Source organism: Oryctolagus cuniculus, chromosome 4 (assembly GCF_051225735.1).
Source record: "Oryctolagus cuniculus isolate XC-2025 breed Fujian yellow rabbit chromosome 4, ASM5122573v1, whole genome shotgun sequence".
NCBI classification, from domain to species: Eukaryota; Metazoa; Chordata; class Mammalia; order Lagomorpha; family Leporidae; genus Oryctolagus; species Oryctolagus cuniculus.
This window is the reverse complement of record NC_142870.1, coordinates 30,333,615-30,355,500: the sequence shown is the minus strand read 5'-3', so window position 1 is coordinate 30,355,500 and position 21,886 is coordinate 30,333,615. Positions and strand designations below refer to the sequence as shown.

General features: G+C 36.7%; 1 long non-coding RNA gene across 10 annotated transcripts in view; it reads left to right on the top strand.

The window, feature by feature from the left end:
- The window catches only part of LOC103350594 (uncharacterized), a 647,925-nt gene that overhangs the window by 562,623 nt on the left and 63,416 nt on the right, over positions 1–21,886 (top strand). For 5 of the 10 annotated variants that reach the window (XR_016232329.1, XR_016232317.1, XR_016232331.1 and 2 more), the window contains one exon: positions 6,902–7,103. The exons of 4 other annotated variants lie outside the window; for them this stretch is intronic. This is a non-coding gene — a long non-coding RNA (uncharacterized LOC103350594). Of the gene's footprint in view, positions 1–6,901; positions 7,104–14,501; positions 14,641–21,886 lie in introns of those variants that run through there. One more of the 10 variants, XR_016232316.1, reaches the window with a different exon arrangement.

The window sequence follows — 21,886 nt, the reverse complement described above, 5'->3', positions numbered from 1 at the left end:
GAGCAGCCAGGATCAAACTGGTACCCATATGGATGCTGGTGTCACAGGCGGTGGCTTTACCCAAAGATGCCACAATACTGGCCCAGGGAAATTAATTCAAGTCCTTATCCTCCTTGCAAATTTCCAGTGGTCTTGCTGCTGCTTAAATATTATCTACTTAGGGGTGACTTCTCCAAATGTATTTTAAAAACACTTCATTCATTGTTCAAAATCTTTCCTGCTGTAAATTTTCTTCATGCTATTCATCACTTCTTGATTATATATTAGGCAGTAAACAAACATGTTTATGTTTATATTCTTTCCCACTAAAATATATACTCCACCTGTCATTCAAGAATATACCCCTGGAGCCTTTGAACTCTTGTAGTCCATTAATAAATATTTATTAGATGAATAAATGAAGGAATGATTGAATAGAGATTCTGATACAGTAACTAGGTATCCCAGCCTCTATGAACCAATACATGAATGTTTTTCTGACATAATGGTTAATATCTCTCCCTACATGATGGAACTTCATGAATACATAAGGATATAGTTGAGAGAAATAGCTTAATTCTCTGAAGTTGAGGAAAGACAAAGATTTTGAACTTATTCCCACCATATTCTTGCGTAAGCTACATCCAAAATAAAGCATTATCCCTATACCCAGCACATCACGACCCTGCCATATGTGGAAGATTTCTGCTCTAAAGGGCCAGATAGTAAATATGTTTGTCTTTGCAAGGGCTTCTAATCTGTGTTGCACCTCCTCAGCATTTCTGTTGAGGTGTGAAAGCTGACACAGACAGACAACACACAAATAGGCCTGAGTGTATTCCAACAAAATGCATGCAATAAAACAGTAATTTGGGAAATTTCGCACACACAGGCCATAGTTTGCTGAAACCTAGTATTTCTCCCACTGACATGGAGAGAATGCCCAAAGGACCAGGGTTTCCTCACCCTGCTCTTTGAAGAAATGGAACAAATTGGTGAGTGGCTGAGAGTGGGCTGGGTGAGAGGTGTGCTCACTGAGGCTGGACTCTTTCTTTTCCATTTATATGCTTAAAATTCAGTTTCTACCTCTAAAAAAATTCTTTGCAGCAAAAATACCTGGGCCATGAAGGATATGCCTGTTGACAACATTTATTCATGAAGAATGAAAGAGAGATATATGGAATGATGTGTTAGTGTTTACTGACAGGCTCTATGATGGGGGAAAAATAAATCTGCTGATTTCTAAAGTGTAAATTTTCCCACCATGGCCATTTTAAACTACCATATGATGTCACTTACAGTAGAGTTGGAAAAAGATGTTCTCCTGATGTAATAGGAGTTGACACCAGCCCACTCCTGGGTACATTTGTGAAAGCTACAATAACTCCGCTCACTGCTATTGAGAAGTCTGTAGACAAAATCAGTGGGCTTGCTGGGCGCAATTGGCTGGATGATCTCGTGCAATGCCAGAATGCCAAAAAAAATAATGAAACTGTATAAATGTAATGCTGTATAAAGCTCCAAGCAAATTGACAAAAATATCAGTTCAATGGTAGTTATTATCTTTTTATTTTATTATAAGCATTAAAATTAAATGTTTACTGACCCAATGACTGTTAATGTCTTTGTGTTAATAAGGCCTCTTAACATTGAAACAACAAAGATAAAGGAATTTTATATACTATTCACAGTTCTGTTCAGCTCAAGGTTAAAATGGCACAGAATACTCTAACCAGAATGAAAAAAAGTCTCCACTTGACTGCAGCTCTTCATAACACTTCATAAGAGTCTAGCTGTGTTATTGTTCCCTTAGTGTTAAACAGAATGCATCTTAGGAGCATAGTTCAATTATTGATTGCATAATGGATTTAAATTGACTATAATCCAAACACACTCCAGTAAGTTCAAGATCAGGAATGGACCAACAAAAGGGTAAAGGTTGCACTCAAGTCTTGAAGCAGATACTCATATGGAATTAATTTGGCCAGTATATCACAGTTCCAGGCCACTTAAACAAACCTGATGAAATATAAGGAAAAATATTGACAGCGGTTTGAGTAACAAGATTCCAAATGGGGCATCAATCTGTAGGAAATGAATTTAAAAATGTGGGCCTTGTAAACAAATAATACCCATTTGAGTTCTAAAGGTTCAGTCTTTGAGAATAAAGACTAATATAAGGAGTCTTCAAAAATTTCATGGAGAATTGACATTATGAAAATAACTTCATAAATTTCAATTTTGGTGCCCAAATAAACATCTTTTGATACCATTTTTTTCATGAATCTTTTGTAGAACTCTTATAAATGCTATTTTGAATACTGCAGCAGTGATTTTTGATAAATTTACCCTCAACCTCCCCCATACATCCTCTGTATCCTACAAAGTTTTCTGCACATCTATGAAAGAGATGACTCAGAATTCAATCTGTGAAATAAAGTAAGAAGGGGAATAGTTTTTCTACTCTCTAACCAGTCATTTTTGTCTAAGCTTCTATTGGCACATAATCCAAATACATTGGTTTTGTACTGGTTATCCTGCCATTCTTCCTGAGGGCTCTCATCTGGAAGACTTATTCTATCTGTAGTGCACCTCAGTAACACTAGTCAGAACCCACCTCCTTCTCTCTGTGCTCCAAATATTACTGAATTAGTTCTCTCTGTTTTAATGATTATTATCTGTATTTTTGCACATTTTCGTTGGGTTTTCTACTCACATTAGTGTTAATGAAAATATATTTTAAATTGACAGCATTCCTTTTTAAAAACTTCTATTATGGAAATCTTAAATATATAAACATTAGAGAGATAGGTATAATGAATTTCCACATGCTAATCAAACATATAGGTTCAACTATCTAACTTTTATCAATTTATGTCCAATTTGGATTTAGCTCAACTCACTTATCCGTAACTTCCTGCATTCTTTTGAAGCAAACTCAAATATCACATAATAAGGATGCATCTATAGCAATTTCAATACCTGTCTTTAAAAGATAAACAGTGTGTTTGAAACATTATTATGCCTACAAATACTTACAGTATTTCTTTAACATCATTAAATGTCCCAAATCTATACATTTCTCTGATTGCCTCATTTTTTTCTTTTGCTTGCTGTTTGAGGATTCAAATGAGGGCTTTTGCATGATATTTGCTTGACATTTTTTATTTATAATTTATTTTCAGCTTTAAAATTCAACATTTTTAACATTTCGCCACATTTAATTCAAATGTAGACATTATATTCATACATGTATATACTATTTTCCTTGAAAACAGAGGTTCTAATAGCAAAAAAAAAAAAAAATAAGGGATTCATGACAATGAGCATGAGGTTGGGAATGGCTGATAAATTTTTAAATTCTCTTTCAATCTGTAAGTTTCCTCTCCTTTTAATTCTTTGCAATTTATGTGCTGATGAAACTGGGTGACTAGTCTTTTCCTCATTCTGCATTTCAGTGATTGCATTTTTACAGTGTCTATAGTGATGCATCTCTTTTCTCCTATTTCCTGTCAGCTGAGGGCTTGGCTGAAATATTTGTCAGATTCCCTTCTTGTTCCATTTTAGCAAGACTATTTCATACGTTGCGCACATTCCATAGGAAGCCTTTACGCACAGCCTGTCTTTATTGGCTAAGTGGAAAGATGTTTTCAATTTAGATCAAACACACACACACACACACACACACACACACACACGAATGTGTTGTCTCCAAAAAGTTGTGAAATAAAAATATCAGGAAACCACTGCACAAAGTTCAAAACATTTTTGCACCAAAGTAAGCATGTGTTTTAATTCATGTTTTCTGCAAACCTGTGTAGTACCCTCATTTATAATATAGGGAGTAAATCAACTAGGAACCAAATATTTCAAGGTCAAATGTTAATATTTGATGTCATTATCAAATGATTAAATGATAATTAAAAATAATACTTTAATCTTCAGTGATTTCATCCAATGTTCAAGTTTGAGAAGTATTACCTTAATGCATATAGGACTATGAGTCATTCCTTTGTGTGTCTGACATTGGATTGATTATGGAGAAATTCCTGGGGAAGTAGTTCTGAACCAGCAGATATATATTAACTTTAAGACCTTCTTGGGGCAGGTGCTGTGGTGCAGTAGGTTAATCTTTTGCCTGTGGCTCCAGCATCCCATATGGGTGCCGATTTGAGTTCTGCCTGCTCCAGTTACCATCCAGCTCTCTACGATGGCCTGGGAAAACAGTGGAAGATGGCCCAAGTGCTTGGGCTCCTGCACCCACATGGGAGATCTGGATTAAGCTCCTGGCTCCTGGCTTCGAATCGGCCCATCTCTGGCCATTGAGACCATTTGGAGAGTGAAACAGTGACGGAAGCTCTCTCTCTCTCTATCTCTGTCTCTCCCTCTGTCTGTCTGTAACTCTGCTTCTCAAATAAATAAAAAAAAAATCTTTAAAAAAAAAGACCTTCTACAGTCTAAAATAATTCTAGGTTATTCTTTGAATAAATCTTGAGAAATATAGACTTCTATGTTGACCCCTAACTTTCTAGTGATAATCTCAACGAAAACTAATATGGACCAGATAACTGGGTCAATTCAAATGTCAGAATGATCTTGTGGGGAACACAATGAACCATTCCAGCCTACTTCAAGGAAATGGTTCATTCATGTCCCTTTAATGGGAAGTACTGTTGGGATGAAAATATGAAGACATGAAGTACCAATTGTCTTTTCACACATAATTGGGAATGAAGAAAATTACATAACTATTGAGAGCTTTTCAGAAATTTATGGTTTTAAAAAGTCTTGGTGCCTGCTACTAAAAACATGGAAAATTATTAGTTTTTACTTTATAGATAGTTAGCTCATCATGACAGTATTCTAATGTCATCTCTCACTTGCCAGATAGGAAGAAAATCCATCTGTCCAGTAAGTACTCATTGGTGTTAATTATGCTATGGTTTTGCATCTGTGTGGAAACACTTTGTCAAAACTATGATATCAGATAGGAATAGTCCAAATACTCAATGCATCTCTAAAATTCGATCAAGTTCTGTTTTGGATGTGGTGTAGAATATTTTACTTGGACTTTGAGAGCTATAATTGTGTTAGGTAATGAGTTCAAGTTCTTAGGTTTCATGAATCTATTTGAATTCTACATCAGGAATTGGAGGTATTTTTTCAGGAAGCTACATAAATGAAAAAAAAAAAGTGACAGTCTATCTGTAACCCAAATATTATATTTTCAGTATTACTATTAGTTTAATTACACATAATTGAAAGGTGCAGTGTAGTAATTCAATACATGTATTCAACTTCTAAAGACCAAGTCAGATTAGTTAGCATCTCCATCTCCCTAAATACACTCCGTAGTGCAGGCAATATGTAGAGATTATTCATCCCGCTTAACTGAAACATTATGCCCACTGAATAGAAACTCTGCATGTCTCCCTCCTTAAAGCCTCTGACAACAACCGTTCATTCCACTCATTGATTCTATGAATTTGACTATTGTAGATAATTCATACAAGTGAAATCATGCAATATTTGTCTTTTCTGTGACTGGCTTATCTCAACAACATGTTCTCAAGGTCATAAATGCTGTAGTATATTGTGAAATGTCCTTCTTTTTAAAGTATATGTTGTATTCCATCACATATACCATATTTTTATCAGTTCATCTGTTGATGGACATTGAGGTTGTTTCTACATATTGGCTTTTGTGAATACTGCTATAGTGAACATGGGAATGCTGATACTGATATCTCTTTGGGATTATGATATCAGTGTTTTTGGAAAAATAATCAGAAGCAAGATGGTAGATTTTATTATATAGTCTCATTTTAAATTTTTTTTGAGAAACCTCCATATTATTTTCCATGGCAGCTCCACCAGTTTACAATCCTACCAGCAATTGCAAGGATTCCCATCACTCCATATCCTCACCAACATATACTGGCATTTTAAAAATAATAGCCATCTTGACACATATTTCATTGTAGTTTTGATGTGAATTTCTCCAAGGGCTAGTGTCATTGAACATTTTTTCACATACCTGTTGGCCATATGTATGCCTTCTTTGGAGAAATATTTTTCAAGATTCTAGGTTATTTTTTAATTGAGTTATTTGTTTTTTGGGTAATTGAATTGTTTGAATTCTTCATATATTTTAGAGCTTAATCTCTTATAATATAAAATTCTTATTTCTAGTTTATATTTTGTAATGGTAGATTTATGAAATTAGCTATATTAAATAACATATTTTTGTGTAGCATACTGTGACAATGCTGACTAGAATAGTAGCACAAATTATGAAATGCGACTTACACCAAGTAACAGGTTATTTTTTATTGTGCCAATAAAACTCATATTCTGAGAATTTTACTCAAGGACCTAAAATCTGTTGAGTATCATGAAATGGCAATTACTTAGGAAGCCTCAGAAGATATACTTCAGGGGCTGTTGATGTGACAGCACTTTGTGATAATTACACTGTGAAAAATAGTTTCATGGTTTTTAAATATGTAAGTAAATATATTTTACATTAAATCCCAATTATTGTCAAGTGTATAGTTTATGTTCTTGTGTGATAATTCTAGTTTTTGTTTATATCCATTTATAATTCTTATGAAAAATCTTTACCGTAATTTGATTGATTTGTAGCTGAATGCCAGTTCTTATGGTACATTATTAAAATTTTGTTTAGGTGATGGAGATGTTGTTTAAAAAAAGGTATGCTTTCCATTAACATTTGAAAGCTAGCATTCATTAGTTTACCCTGACAAATGTAAAACCATGTATGGGAAGATGTGTACCAGCCTTACACAACGTAAAGTGTGCTCCAAAGAGCACTCATTTTTCTACATTTTCAAACTTTATTTTGCTACCTAATTGGACTATATTAAGAGTTATCTCAGCTCTCTGCTTTGGCTTGTGATAGCAGTGGAAGATGGCCCAAGTGCTTGGGCCCCTGCACCCACGTGGGAGACCCAGAAGAAGCTCCTGGCTCCTGGCTTCAGATCAGCACAGCTCCGGCCATTACACCCATCTGGGGAGTGAATCAGCAGATGGAAGACCTCTCTCTGTCTCTACGTCTCTGTGTAACTCTGTCTTTCAAATAAATAAAATAAATCTTAAAAAAATAAGAGTGATCTGGAAGTTTTAGGCAAAAAAAGAAGAAAAAAAGGCTAACAGATTGTTGTGAGAACCAAGTCTAGGGGCCAACCTTGTGTGCAGTGGGCTAAGCCATTGCTTATAATATACGTAAGTGTTCAAGGCTCCCTGCTAATGCACCTGGGAGGGCAACACAAGAAGGCCCAAGTGCTTGGTCTCCTGCCACTAACATGGGAGACCTGAGTGGAGTTCCAGGCTCCGGGCGTGGGCCTGGCCCAGCACTGGCTCTTGCAGCCATTTGGGAATTGAACCAGAGGATGGAAGATCTCTCTCTGTGTCTCTACTTCTCTCTCTCTCTTTACTCTCTGTGCCTTTTAGATAAATAAATAATTAAAAAAAAAAAAAAACAAATGTAAGCCCTTGTTGCAATGCGTATTTAGGTGTGGTTTTATTAGTTGCCATTAAAAAGAAATAGTAATAGTTACTATAAAATAGCAAAATTTTAGAGTTGGAAGATACCTTCAAAACCATCCAGCTCTCCTAGGATACCTTAGTACCTCATATGGAATCCTACTCTGGGAATTCTCATTCTCTAAAGCAGCTGATGAAATCTTTGGGTAGTTCTAATTTTTGGAAAGTTATTAGATTGAGCCATTTTTTTTCCCTTGAATCAACAACAAATATACCTATATGACAGCACTTTGAATGTTTTTTTTTAACTTTTATTTAATGAATATAAATTTCCAAAGTACAGCTTATGGATTACAATGGCCTCCCCCCCATAACATCCCTCCCACCCGCAACCCTCCCCTTTCCCACTCCCTCTCCCTTTCCATTCACATCAAGATTCATTTTTGATTCTCTTTATATACAGAAGATCAGTTTAGCATACATTAAGTAAAGATTTCAACAGTTTGCTCCCACACAGAAACATAAAGTGAAAAATACTGTTTGAGTCCTAGTTATAGCATTAAATCTCAATGTACAGCACACTAAGGACAGAGATCCTACATGAGGAGTAAGTGCACAGTGACTCCTGTTGTTGACTTAACAAATTGACACTCTTGTTTATGGCATCAGTAATCACCCTAGGCTCTTGTCATGAGCTGCCAAGGCTATGGAAGCCCCCCTGAGTTCACCGACTCTGATCATATTTAGACAAGGCCATGGTCAAAGTGGAAGTTCTCTCCTCCCATCAGGGAAAGGTACCTCCTTCTCTCCTTCTTTGATAACCAGTTCTTTCCACTGGGATCTCACTCATGGAGATTTTTCATTTAGGTGTTTGTTTTTTTTTTTTTTTTTTTTTTTGCCAGAATGTCTTGGCTTTCCATGCCTGAAATACTCTCATGGGCTTTTCAGCTGGATATGCATGCCTTAAGGGCTGATTCTGAGGCCAGAGTGCTGTTTAGGACATCTGCCATTCTATGGGTCTGCTGTGTATCTCGCTTCCCATGTTGGATTGTTCTCTCCCTTTTTGATTCTATCAGCTAGTATTTGCAGACACTCTTCTTGTTTATGTAATCCCTTTGGTTCTTAGTCCTATCATCATGATCAATTGTGAACAGAAATTGATCACTTGGAATAGTGAGATGGCATTGGTACATGCCACCTCGATGGGATTGAATTGGAATCCCCTGGTATGTTTCTAACTCTACTGTTTGAGGTAAGTCAGCTTGAGCATGTCCCGAATTGCACATCTCTTCCCTCTCTTATTCCCACTCTTATATTTAACAGTGATCACTTTTCAGTTAAGTTTCAGCACTTAAGAAGAATTGTGTATTGATTACAGTATTCAACCAAAAGTATTAAGTAGAACAAACAAAAAAAAATACTAAGAGGGATAACATATTATATTGTTCATCAATAGTCAGGGTGAGGGCTGATCAAGTCACCGTTTATCATAGTGTTCATTTCACTTTAACAGGTTTCCTTTTTGGTGCTCAGTTGTCACCTATCAAGGAAAACAAGTGGTATTTGTCCCTTTGGGATTGGCTTATTTCACTCAGCATAATGTTTTCCAAATTCCTAACAGGGATCACTTTTCAGTTAAAATTTAAACACCTAAGAATAATTGTGTGTTAATTACAGAGTTCAACCAATGGTACTAAAACAAAAAAAATACTAAAATGGATAAAGTATTACATTGTACACCAACCGTCAGGACAAGAGCTGATCAAGTCACTGTTTCTCATAGTGTCCATTTCACTTCAACAATTTTCCCCTTTGGTGCTCAGTTAGTTGTCGCCAATCAGGGAGAACATATGATATTTGTTCCTTTGGGACTGGCTTAACTCACTCAGCATGATGTTTTCCAAATTCCTCCATCTTGTTGCAAATGACCGGGTTTCGTTTTTTTGCCTGCTGTATAGTATTCTATAGAGTACATGTCCCATAATTTCTTTATCCAGTCTACTGTTGATGGGCATTTGGGTTGGTTCCAGGTCTTAGCTATTGTGAATTGAGCTGCAATAAACATTAATGTGCAGACAGCTTGTTTGTTTGCCAATTTAATTTCCTTTGGGTAAATTCCAAGAGTGGGATGGCTGGGTTGAATGGTAGGGTTATATTCAGGTTTCTGAGGAATCTCCAGACTGACTTCCATAGTGGCTTAACCAATTTGCATTCCCACCAACAGTGGGTTAGTGTCCCTTTTTCCCCACATCCTCTCTAGCATCTATTGTTGGTAGATTTCTGAATGTGAGCCATTCTAACCGGGGTGAGGTGAAACCTCATTGTGGTTTTGATTTGCATTTCCCTGATTGCTAGTGATCTTGAACATTTTTTTATGTGTCTGTTGGCCATTTGGATTTCCTCTTTTGAAAAATGTCTATTGAGAATGTTGAAGATAAGTGTTCATAAACCTTCCCATAGCTTTTAATTTACTGTCAAAATATTTAGGAATATTTTAAAATATTGAATTATTATTAGACAGTATATAGTTAGATGTACAATGTTCCAGACCACAAAGTCTTTCATAGGTTTTCGATCCCAACTGCACGGAATTTGAATACAGCTATAAAGTTAGTGGGAAGAGTTCGCGCAAAGCCACCCTTCCATCTGACAACAACTCTATGTATGGGTTTCCCAAAATTACCTTCAGTTTTGACAATTCACTAGAAAGACTCACATATCCACTGACATTTATACTTAGTTTTATTTACTAGAGGGAAATGATATAGAAAATCAGCCAAAGGAAGAGACACATAGTATAGATCTGAGAGAGTTCCAAAGAGAAAGTTTTCATTGTCCTTGGCATGAGTTTCCTGATGCGCGATGACACACACAAGCGTGTAAAACTGAGAAGCTCCTCTGGGCTTTAGTGTCCTGACTTTTTAATTGATTTATTACACTGACATGACTAATTGATATACAGGTTGTTCAAAGGGTCCACTATGAATAATAAGGGCATAAATATTATCTAGATGATTTTAAGGGTTTATTTATTTAACTAACAATTAATCAACAATCAATTATTGATTAATTAACAACAGTGACAGATAACAACATATTCCACATGCTGGTTCATACTCAGATAGCTGGAACTGGCAAAGACCCAAATCAGGACCTAGAACTCAGTTCCAGTCTACCACATGAGGGTCAGGGAACCAAGTATCTGGGGCATCAGCAGCTGCTCACCAAGATGTGCATTACCAGGAAGCTGCAACTAGAAGTGGAGCCAGGACTCAAGCCGAGGCACTCCAATAAAGCTTGCAGGCATTCCAAGCCATGTCTTAACCATTGTGCCAATTGCCCATCCCTACGTGTTTAAAAGTTACTTTCCAGGAAGCATATACATGGGCAGGATTTTCTTTGAGTGTGGCCATATTTCTTCCTGTATCATTTGTTTTTTTCTTGGTTAGAGATACTAAAATTTCTTAATGTTACATGAGATACAGTTTTGGTGACTCAATGTATCTTGGTTGTATTGCTCTAGAAAATCTTCAATTTTTTAAAAGTTATTTATTTTCATTTCTGTCAACTTCTTATTTTAAAATATACATTACCTATTGCTTGTCTTCAGAAGTTATGTCGATACTAAAGTATTGAATCCCTATCAGAAGTGTGAAAAAAGTATTTTGGAATTTAAGATTAGGTTACTTGTAGAATCCTGATATTCAACAGCCATTAGACCCTTGAAACTTTATATATATTTATATATATATAGTATATATATAAATTGTCCTTATATAATATATATTATATATATATATATATATAGAGAGAGAGAGGTGGAGAGAGATGGAGAGAGATCTTGTAGTTCCTCTTAGATACAGCATTACTACTAATACCCATTTCATATTTCATTGAGACTAAATGGCATGTAAAATCTTTAATGTATCATATGATTAAATGCATCATAGTGATTAAAAAACGGAATTTCAAAATTTGTGTTTGAGAAGTATCTTTTTAAAAATTTTATTTAAGGTATATAAATTTCACATATTTGAAATATACAGATTCAGGAATGTAGTGATATTTTCACCCTGCCCTCCCTATCACCCATACTCCCACCCTTCTTCCTCCTCCCTGAGAGGTGTCTTAAGCAGTGCTTGCCTATAAATTCTTCAAAACTACATGTACGCATACATTATTTTTTAAAAAAGGATTCAGTTCAGTTCATCAAATATTTATCTGTGTCCAGCTGGTAAGTGAAAACCATTATGTTAGTGACTGAGAAGGAAACCGACACTTTCTAACTTCCTGGAGTGAGAACATTTTCATACATTTTTTAAATTTTTTTTAACTTTTATTTAATGAATATAAATTTCCGAAGTACGATTTATGGATTACAATGGCTTCCCCCCCATACCGTCCCTCCCACCCACAACCCTCCCCTTTCCCACTCCCTCTCCCCTTCCATTCACATCAAGATTCATTTTCGATTATCTTAATATACAGAAGATCAGCTTAGTATACATTAAGTAAGGATTTCAACAGTTTGCTCCCACACAGAAACATAAAGTGAAAAATAATAGATGATTTTTTTTTTAAATGATGATGAAATCAGATCAGACCTATTGTCATGTTTAATCCCAGTGAGAGTCAAGCTGGGAGTTGATAATTTTTTTTTTTTTTTTTTTTACAGAGGATCAGTTTAGTATGCATTAAGTAAAGATTTCAACAGTTTGCACCCCCATAGAAACACAAAGTGAAATATATTGTTTGAGTACTCGTTATAGCATTAAATCTCAATGCACAGCACATTAAGGACAGAGATCCTACATGAGGAGTAAGTGCACAGTGACTCCTGTTGTTGACTTTACCAATTGACACGCCTGTCTATGGCATCAGTAATCTCCCTATGCTCCAGTCATGAGTTCCCAAGGCTATGGAAGCCCTCTGAGTTCTCGGACTCTTATCTTGTTTAGACAAGGTCATAGTCAAAGTGGAGGTTCTCTCCTCCCTTCAGAGAAAGGTACCTCCTTCTTTGAAGACCTGTTCTTTCCACTGGGATCTCACTCACAGAGATCTTTTGCCAGAGTGTCTTGGCTTTCCATGCCTGAAATACTCTCATGGGCTTTTCAGCCAGATCCGAATGCCTTTAGGGCTGATTCTGAGGCCAGAGTGCTATTTAGGACATCTGCCATTCTATGAGTCTGCTGAGTATCTCCCTTCCCATGTTGGATCACTCTCCCCTTTATTTATTCTATCGGTTAGTGTTAGCAGGTACTAGACTTGTTTATGTGCTCCCTTTGACTCTTAGTCCTTTCATTATGATCAATTGTGAACTGAAATTGATCACTTGGAATAGTGAGATGGCATTGGTACATGCCACCTCGATGGGATTGAATTGGAATCCCCTGGTATGTTTCTAACTCTACCATTTGGGGCAAGTCAGCTTGAGCATGTCCCAAATTATACATCTCTTCCCTCTCTTATTCCCACTCTTATGTTTAACAGAGATCACATTTCAGTTATTTTTAAACACTTAAGAATAACTGTGTATTAATTACAGAATTAAACCAGTCATATTAAGTAGAACAGACAAAAAAAACTACTAAGAGGGATAATGTATTAAGTTGTTCATTAACAGTCAGGGCTATGCTGATCAAGCCACTGTTTCCCATAGTGTCCATTTCACTTCAACAGGTTTCCTTTTTGTTGTTCAGTCAGTTGTCACTGATCAGGGAGAACATATGGTTTCATACATTTTTTTGAGATAAGTAGACTGGAATAATTTTTGGATCCAGGTAAGTCCAAGTATAGAAGAAATTTCGATTGGAGACTGATTGTTGGATGAATGCTTCACCAAGGATGGAATCTGTCACTGGGAACCCCAAGAACTGGAAGGGCTTTGAGATCACTTTCATCTCTATGACCAAATATCAAAGGCTGGGTAACTTTATACTGAATAGAAGTTTACCTCGCAGCTCTGGAGGTCCAAGGCATTGCCTCTGGAGACAATCTTGCTGGCAGAGTTGGGAGGTATTTGGGGCAGCACGTAGCAAGAGACAGGGAGTGTATCTGAGTGTGTCCTCTGGTCTCTCTCTTTTTATAAAGCCACATGTGTGCAGTCATGTGGACTCCATCACTATGAGTTTGCCAAATCCTATTCACTCCCCAGTGGCCCCACGTGTAAACTCCAAAATTGGATTAAATTTCAGCCCTTTTCATATCTCATAGTGAGAATTAAATGCTATCAACACATGAACCCTTGGGGAACATACTCAAGCTATATCCAAATCATATAGCGGTCCATACTTTTTTCAGAATTTCTAAAGGAATTTACTTGATAGAAAAGTGAATTTAGCAGCAAGATGTGAATAAATTAATCATGAATACAGGTGCAAAATGTAAAGAAAATAATATATCAAAATATCAAAATTAAGAGCTCTCTATAATAAGTAACAGTGTTTAAAAAGCAAACAAGACTTTTAGCCACAAGTTCAATGGTTTTTTGAAATTTATTTTGTTGATATTATTGAAATGTAAAGATTGCTTCTGTGAAACATATTTTATTCAGTTTCTGAAAAAATCATATCAGGTTTTAATTCAAGAGAAATCTCTGTAGATTTTATGTGATGCAGTTTGTATGAGGATTGTGAAGGAATCAAACACAATTCATCTATTAACCAAACAAATCATTCTGCACACAGTCACCGAATATATTCTGGGTCTTAGGCTCTAGTAAATACATCTTGAATAAAGCAGACGAAATGTGCAACACTAACACACAAATGTGTACATAAGCAGACGGTCAGATGCTATACCACTGAGAAAGCAGAAGCAACATATTCAATGATTGAGTGCTAGAGATGGGTGGTGGTTGCTATTTTACATTAAGTCAGATGTTGCAGACATCTGAGCAGAGGCAAATTCTAGTGTCGGATCTAGCAGAGAGACATCTGGGGGTGAGGGGTCCATGCAGAGAAAAGATAGAAATGGGGCTCCCAAGGTATGCATGATTGATGACTGACATTTTTCAGGTACAGCAAGGAACCCATGCGGATGAAGGGAAATGAGCTTGGGAGAAAGCAGCGGCAGAGTGCGCTTCGTCAGACCCTTCAGACTCAATGCAGAGACTCTGCCCGTTCCTCCAAGTGCTGTGTCTGTCTGCACCCTGACTGGGCCCAACCTTAACATTTGCTCTCACCACTTTTTGTTTTTGATTTTGTTTTTCTTTGTTTGTTCTGTGCTCCTCTGCACCTGTGCTGTCCACTATGCCAGCCGACCCGTGAAGGTGGATAGATCTAAGAGAAAATAGGAAACAAATGTAAAATAGAAGATGAATTTTAAATAGTTTAATATGTTGAAATGCAACTTTTTTAAGGATGTATTGGGTTTCTCTTATACATTTTTTTTTTTTTGACAGGCAGAGTGGACAGTGAGAGAGAGAGACAGAGAGAAAGGTCTTCCTTTGCCATTGGTTCACCCTCCAATGGCCGCCGCGGCTCCCATGGCAGGAGCCAGGAGCCAGGTGCTTTTCCTGGTCTCCCATGGGGTGCAGGGCCCAAGCACCTGGGCCATCCTCCACTGCACTCCCTGGCCACAGCAGAGAGCTGGCCTGGAAGAGGGGCAACCGGGACAGAATCCGGCGCCCCAACCGGGACTAGAACCCGGTGTGCCAGCGCCGCCAGGCGGAGGATTAGCCTAGTGAGCCGCGGCGCCGGCCCATTTTTTTTCTTTTCATGTAAATAGTAGCTTCATTTTAAGTTAATTCCAAATCCTGGGTAAACTTTATCCAGCTTTCCCAGGTAATGGGATCTTCCGAATCTGTGGTCACAATATTGCTATTAGCGTATTGAAGGTGATGCACTCTTTTGTGGATGGGTCTAATTAGTTCAATGCAATTATACCACATGTGTGCATAGATATGTCCAATGCTGCAGCAAAATGCAGAACAGTTCCTTCATTGCAAAGACCCCTTCATGACCACTCCATCTTCCTTCCTGTGCCCATCTCTCCCTCATCCCAGGACAAGCGATGATCTGTTTTCTAGTTCTGTAATTTTGTCATTTCAAGAATAGTATATAAATAAAATCATCAGTGTGAATCCATTTGGGATTGCATTTCCTCATTTATCATAATTATCTAAAGATTGATCCAAGGGATGTGTGTTTGTGTACATACATATAGATATCCCAGTAGTATCCCAGTTCATTTCTCTTCTTTTTGTTGTTTCTATTGATTATTATTCTGAAGTATGGGTGTACCACAGTTGTTTTTTTTTTTTAAACTGTTTACCCATTGAAGGATACCTGGGCTGATTTTAGATTTACCATTATTATTAGTGTTGCTATAAACATCCCTTTATGAGTTTTTATGTGAAAATAGTTCCATTTATCTGGGATAAATGATTAAGAGTCCAATTTCTGGGTCTTATGATAATTGTATATTTTATATAAATCTACCAAATTTTATGCTCAAGTGCCTACTAGTTTGTTTTTACCTTTTTATTAAATGTGGTTACTAGGAAATTAAAACTACCTATGTAATTCCTCACTTTTCATTTGGACAGTGCTGCATCTATCTGGACTAGTGTGCTGAGTTTTCATGATGTTCATCCCAACACAATGCTTTTCTTTCTATCTGTAAGTGTTTGTATCATTTCTTAATAAGCACATGTAACTTCCATAGCACAGTAGTTAAGAAATGCATCCTTCATTCCATTTGCTCTATAATGAGATGGATACCTGGAGAAATTACATTGATATAAACACCTCTATAGATCTCTTGTAATAAATATCTCCGTATTTGATGATACTAGCCACATGCTTGTTTTCAGGGCACACGTCTGAGTATATATGTATAGTTCCTGCAGTTTCTGCGAATGCCCTCAAAGGCAAATGTCATTAGGCCAATGTTATTTATTAAGCATGCCTAATATCAGAAATGTAATTTAACTTCACACAAATCCCTGTGTGCCATGAAACCATGACTATCAACTTCAAACTAACCCATGAGGAATCACATGACCCTTTTCTCCATCTGAGTACAAATTTACGCTGAAGTACACCCAGGTGTAAAAGAAAGATTATAATGATATTTGCTTCTTGATTTAATGAACTTCAGTGCTGAATAGGCATAAATAATACAAAATAACACAAAATCTCTAATGTTTATTGAGTATTTACTTTGTTCCCAGTGCTATATTGATAATTTACTGAGATTATTTTATTTTAGTATGACAGAACAGTTAGCTAAACATAATCATTTTTATTTTACAGTTCTGGATATAGGCAGAAGGCAGATAAATTAGTGGCTCAAGGTCAGAGACCTACTAATTATTAAAACCAGGACATAATCTTTGTATTTCAAGTCTTTCCAGTGAGGCATGTTACTTCTTATTTCAATCGTTTAAGTTGGTTATCTGGCTGAATCAAGTAGAAGGTGAAGTTCTATTTTTTGAATATATCGTATATTCTACAACATTTTTCTTTCATATACAGTTGATGCAATAAAACCATGTTCTCTGTCTCCTGTGCTTTTACATTTATTGTGTTTCTATAGCCTTTATAAATAAACCAAACCATAGCAGCAGTGCACCTTTGCCTGAAGTAAGTTAATAATTCTGTCTCCTTCTCCTGTTCTTATTGCAAGCCAAGAATTCTAGTGTGCTACATAAATATCTATAATGACAACAATTTTTAATTCTCACAATCAGGTAAAAGAGTATTATGGACTTGAAAACATTCCCACATCTTAAAAGAAATCACTGCTATCACATTTTAATATGTCTATATATAGTTACCCTTTGGAACAACAGTATTTATAGAGTATTTTTCTAATTAAAATATTAACTCCTTATTTAAAGACTACTGCTTATTTCACCATTTATTTACATATTACACATTAGTCTATGTTTGGAATTTCTAGCCTTCTTTCTACTGTACATCTGCCCTATGCAGCTATTTTTATGTGGAAACTGTCCCTTTAAGAAGCATGTTGCCTTTATGTGTTGCTGTTTTGTTATTGCGCTATTTAATCGGTATGCTCCCATTGTGTAGCCAGGGAGAGTTCTTTCAAAGTAGGAACATTTGTTTCAAATAGTATGGAGATATTATCTGTTTATTTATTTTAATTCCCTAAAACACCAACTTTGATTAATAATTATATACAGGCTTCATTCTTATCTGGGTGTCAACAGTAATTGGAATCCATATCCATATCCTACCTTGCAATCATGCTGCAAAAGGCCAATAAATTCCTGCTGAGTGTGTTACTTGTTAAATTTAGTGCATTACATTTAGGGTAATGAATAAAAGCAGTGGGCCGTTACCGTCTGGCTGGCTGAGGAAGGCTAGAGAAGCCAGACTCCCCCGAGGCCTTGAGCTGGCTTAAAAATGGTGACAGGCAGAATCAAGGGAGTCTCTAAGCACCACAGTTCAGGATGTCTCCCTTAATTTCCTCTTCTGTAAAGACTCAGGCTATAGGAAGGTGAGGTAATTTTATCCACTAATTCCCCACACCTTCATAAAATGCAGCATGCTTTCCTTTCATGAACAAGAAATATAGTTTAGATAAATAGTTTTATATTTACATTGAGCCAGAAGATAAGAATACTGTTGAATGTAAACTAGCATTGAGGTCTCCACAGAGTTCACTCGATGTAGCTACAGATGTCTACTGTGTATTCATTTGTCTATTTTAAATATATACACAGACATTTTATATCAATGAATAATCAATGAGGCAAGCCCCGTCATACATACCTGTGTCTATTTATTTCCATCTCATATTAATTGAGCTGAAAAAATGGCTAACATTCTTGGGCCACTTGCAGCTCTTTCTTCATACACAGATATGTTCTTCAGATGAAAAAAGATGCTTGCTTACGTTATATTATCAAAATTTTACATGGAATATGAATGTACAAATGCAAGGTTGTTAGAGCAACATGGTCTGAAGTCTTAATTCACTTGATAACTGAGAGAGGGTCTTTATTCTCCCAGCCTGATACAGTGTTAAACATCGTCAATTCAAAAATAACTAGATTTTTAAAAGACAGAAAATAAAAATTATTTGCATGTCGTGACAACTTATACTATTAGGTGTCTTGGAAATTTTAATGTTGAGCATCCTTTGCTATCCATGACAAAACAGCTGGTTGCAAATAACATGGTGTATCTCATTAGAGAGACATTAGATCTAATTATGCAACATATAAGTGATATCATTATAGTAACATTATCTCAGCGAGGTAAGCAAAGCACATGTGAAACCTAACACTCTCCTGCTTAAAGAATTGTTGAAAGCAAATGTGAGGAATTAATGCTCACTTCAGTGTTTGTTCAGAGATGTTGAAACCAGTCATAATTTTTTGACATGTAAAGTAGAAATACAATAGAATGATAGGTACCCTGATTATTTCTGCTAGAAGTAACAATGAACATCCCAGGCAAATTGTATCATTTATGCATGAACATTGTTTTCTAGCATAATAAAACAATAAAACTTCGACTATGCCACATACCCTCAAACTTTGGAGTAGAAGAGAGTCACAGAGTAGACTTGTTGAAACAAGGATTGCTGGGCCCCAATCTTAGAATTTCTGAGTCAGTAAGGTAGGGTGGAGACTTAGAACTTTTATATAAATGTTTGTAAAAAATTCATTGACACATAATTGCTCGTGTGGTGGGATACACTGTGATAACTTGATACATGTACACAATGTATAATGATAAAATCTGGGCACTTACCATTTCCATGTTCCCAATTATCATTTCTTTGTCTTGAGAACCTTCAAGCTCCTCTCTGCAATTTACTTCAAAATAAAAAATAAATTGATGTAAACTATGTCATCATACTGTACTGTGGAACACTAGAAGTTAGTTCTCCTATCCATCTGCATTTTAATACATGATATCAAATCTATCTCTCCTCCTCTTTAACCTCCTAATCTCTACTGGTCTCTGCTCTACTCTCCACTTCTATGAGATAATCTTTTTTAGCTTTCACATATGTGTAGGAGCATGTGGTATTTGCCTTTTTGTGCTTGGCTTATTTCACTTAACGGCCTCCATTTCCAAGTGATGCTGATGAGAAATGTTGGACTACATGAAAATCACTGAGAAAGACACTTAACTCACTTTATTTTCTTGATTATTGTCCACTTGAAATTTTTCAATCAGACTATATACATTTGAAAATCTAGATTCTTTTACAAAGAAACCTATCCCTAAGATATAATTGAGACTATATGCCTGGTAATATGGCTATATATGCCTGACAAGAAATATGGTTTGGCCATATTTATAACAGAATATTTGTAAACAACAGCATAAAAATAAAATGAATAAATACAGGCTGGGCATCCCTAATCTAAAAATCTGAGAATTTTTGAACACTCTATGGCTCCACAAATGGTAATCCCACACCTGACCTTATTTGACTGGTTGCCTCAAAACTCAGGTGTACTAAAATTGTATTGTATGAAATTACCTTTAAGCTATGTGTATAAGGTATGTATGAAATACAAATGATTTTTGAATTTAGACTTGGATTCCATCCTCAAGATGTCTCATTATGTATATGCAAATACTTCAAAATCCAAAAATATTCGAACTCCAAAATAGTTCTGGTCTCAAGTTTTAGGGTACAGAATATTCTACAACTTGTATTACCAGATTCACAACACATAGCAAGGAAGAGGTCAAAAATAGCAGTTTTAACTCTTCATATAAAGCTATAATATAGCTTACTTATATCTAGTGACATTATCTTTTTCCTAAGCGGTCTGGTTATTGTTACTAAGTCGATTAGTACTGTCCAAAAACTAAATTAAACAAAAAGTGGCATTAGAATTAGGACAGTTTGTTATGTGTAGAACAGCTAGTTTGCACTGTTTTTTTTTTTTCTTTTTTTTAAGGATTTATTTATTTATTTGAAAGGTAGAGTTAAGAGAGGAGATGCAGAGAGAGGTTTTTCACCCGCTGGTTCACTCTACGGATGGCCACAATGGTCAGAGCTGCGCCTATCCAAAGCCAGGAGCCAGAAGCTTCTTCCAGTCTCCAACACGAGTGCAGGGCCCCAAAAACTTACTCAGTTTTTTGCTGCTTTCTCAGGACACAGCAGAGAGCTGGATCAGAAGTGGAACAGCTGGGACTTGAACTGGCACCCATATGGGATGCTGGCACTGCAGGTGGTGGCTTTACGGGCTAAGCAACAGCGCTGGTCTCACTGATTGTTTTCAAATATTAACCATAACTTCTATAGTTTTGCTAATTTGTCACTTAACAGAGATTTAAAGAATATCCTTATAATAATATATTACCGGCTGGCGCCGTGGCTCACTAGGCTAATCCTCCGCCTTGCAGCGCCAGCACACCGGGTTCTAGTCCCGGTCGGGGTGCCGGATTCTGTCCCGGTTGCCCCTCTTCCAGGCCAGCTCTCTGCTGTGGCCAGGGAGTGCAGTGGAGGATGGCCCAAGTGTTTGGGCCCTGCACCCCATGGGAGACCAGGAGAAGCACCTGGCTCCTGCCTTCGGATCAACGCAGTGCGCTGGCTGCAGCGTGCCAGCCGTGGTGGCCATTGGAGGGTGAAGCAACGGTAAAAGGAAGACATTTCTCTCTGTCTCTCTCTCTCTCACTGTCCACTCTGCCTGTCAAAAAAACATATATATATATAACCACAAATTCACTTTAGTTTTGTTTTGCAGTCTTTTTTTTTTTTTTTTATTTTACCTGTTTCTTATCTCAAATTAAGCCTTTCAGTGGTTGTGGTGGTAATTGATATTCAAAGACATTTAAATCCATCCTTAATTTTGCTAAATTAATGTATAATCTGTTTTTCTGTGTTTTTTTTTTTAGTAGATTTATTTATTTATTTGAAAGAGTTACAGATAGACAAGGAGAGAGAGAGAGAGAGAGCAGGAGAGAGCAATCTTCTATCCACTGCCTCACTCCACAGATGTTCTCAACAGCCAGGTCTGAGCTAGGCTAAAACCAGGAATTGAAAATTTCACCTGCCTCTCCCACAGGGATGGCGCTTGGGCCACTTTTACTGCTTTTTCCAGGCCATTCGTGAGGAGCTGAACCTGAAGTGGAGTAACCAAGACACAAACTGGTAACCATATGAGACGCTGGTGTTGCAGGGGTGGGCCCATTTGCTATACTCCAATGCCAGGCCTTCCTGCCATGCTAATTATGTTGTAGACCAGCTCTGGTTATTTTTATCTTGACCCTAAAACGGAGCTAGAAACTCCATTCATCTGCATGTTAGAAATGATGAAATATCTAGCGCAATGACAGAATTGCTTCAGGATCACTTTATTGTGGTTATCCTAGTACCAACGAAAGTTCTGTATCCCGGGATCACTTTTTAAGTGTCCAAAGAAGCACTTTCTTAACTTGGGTTGTATCTATAGGCCCAT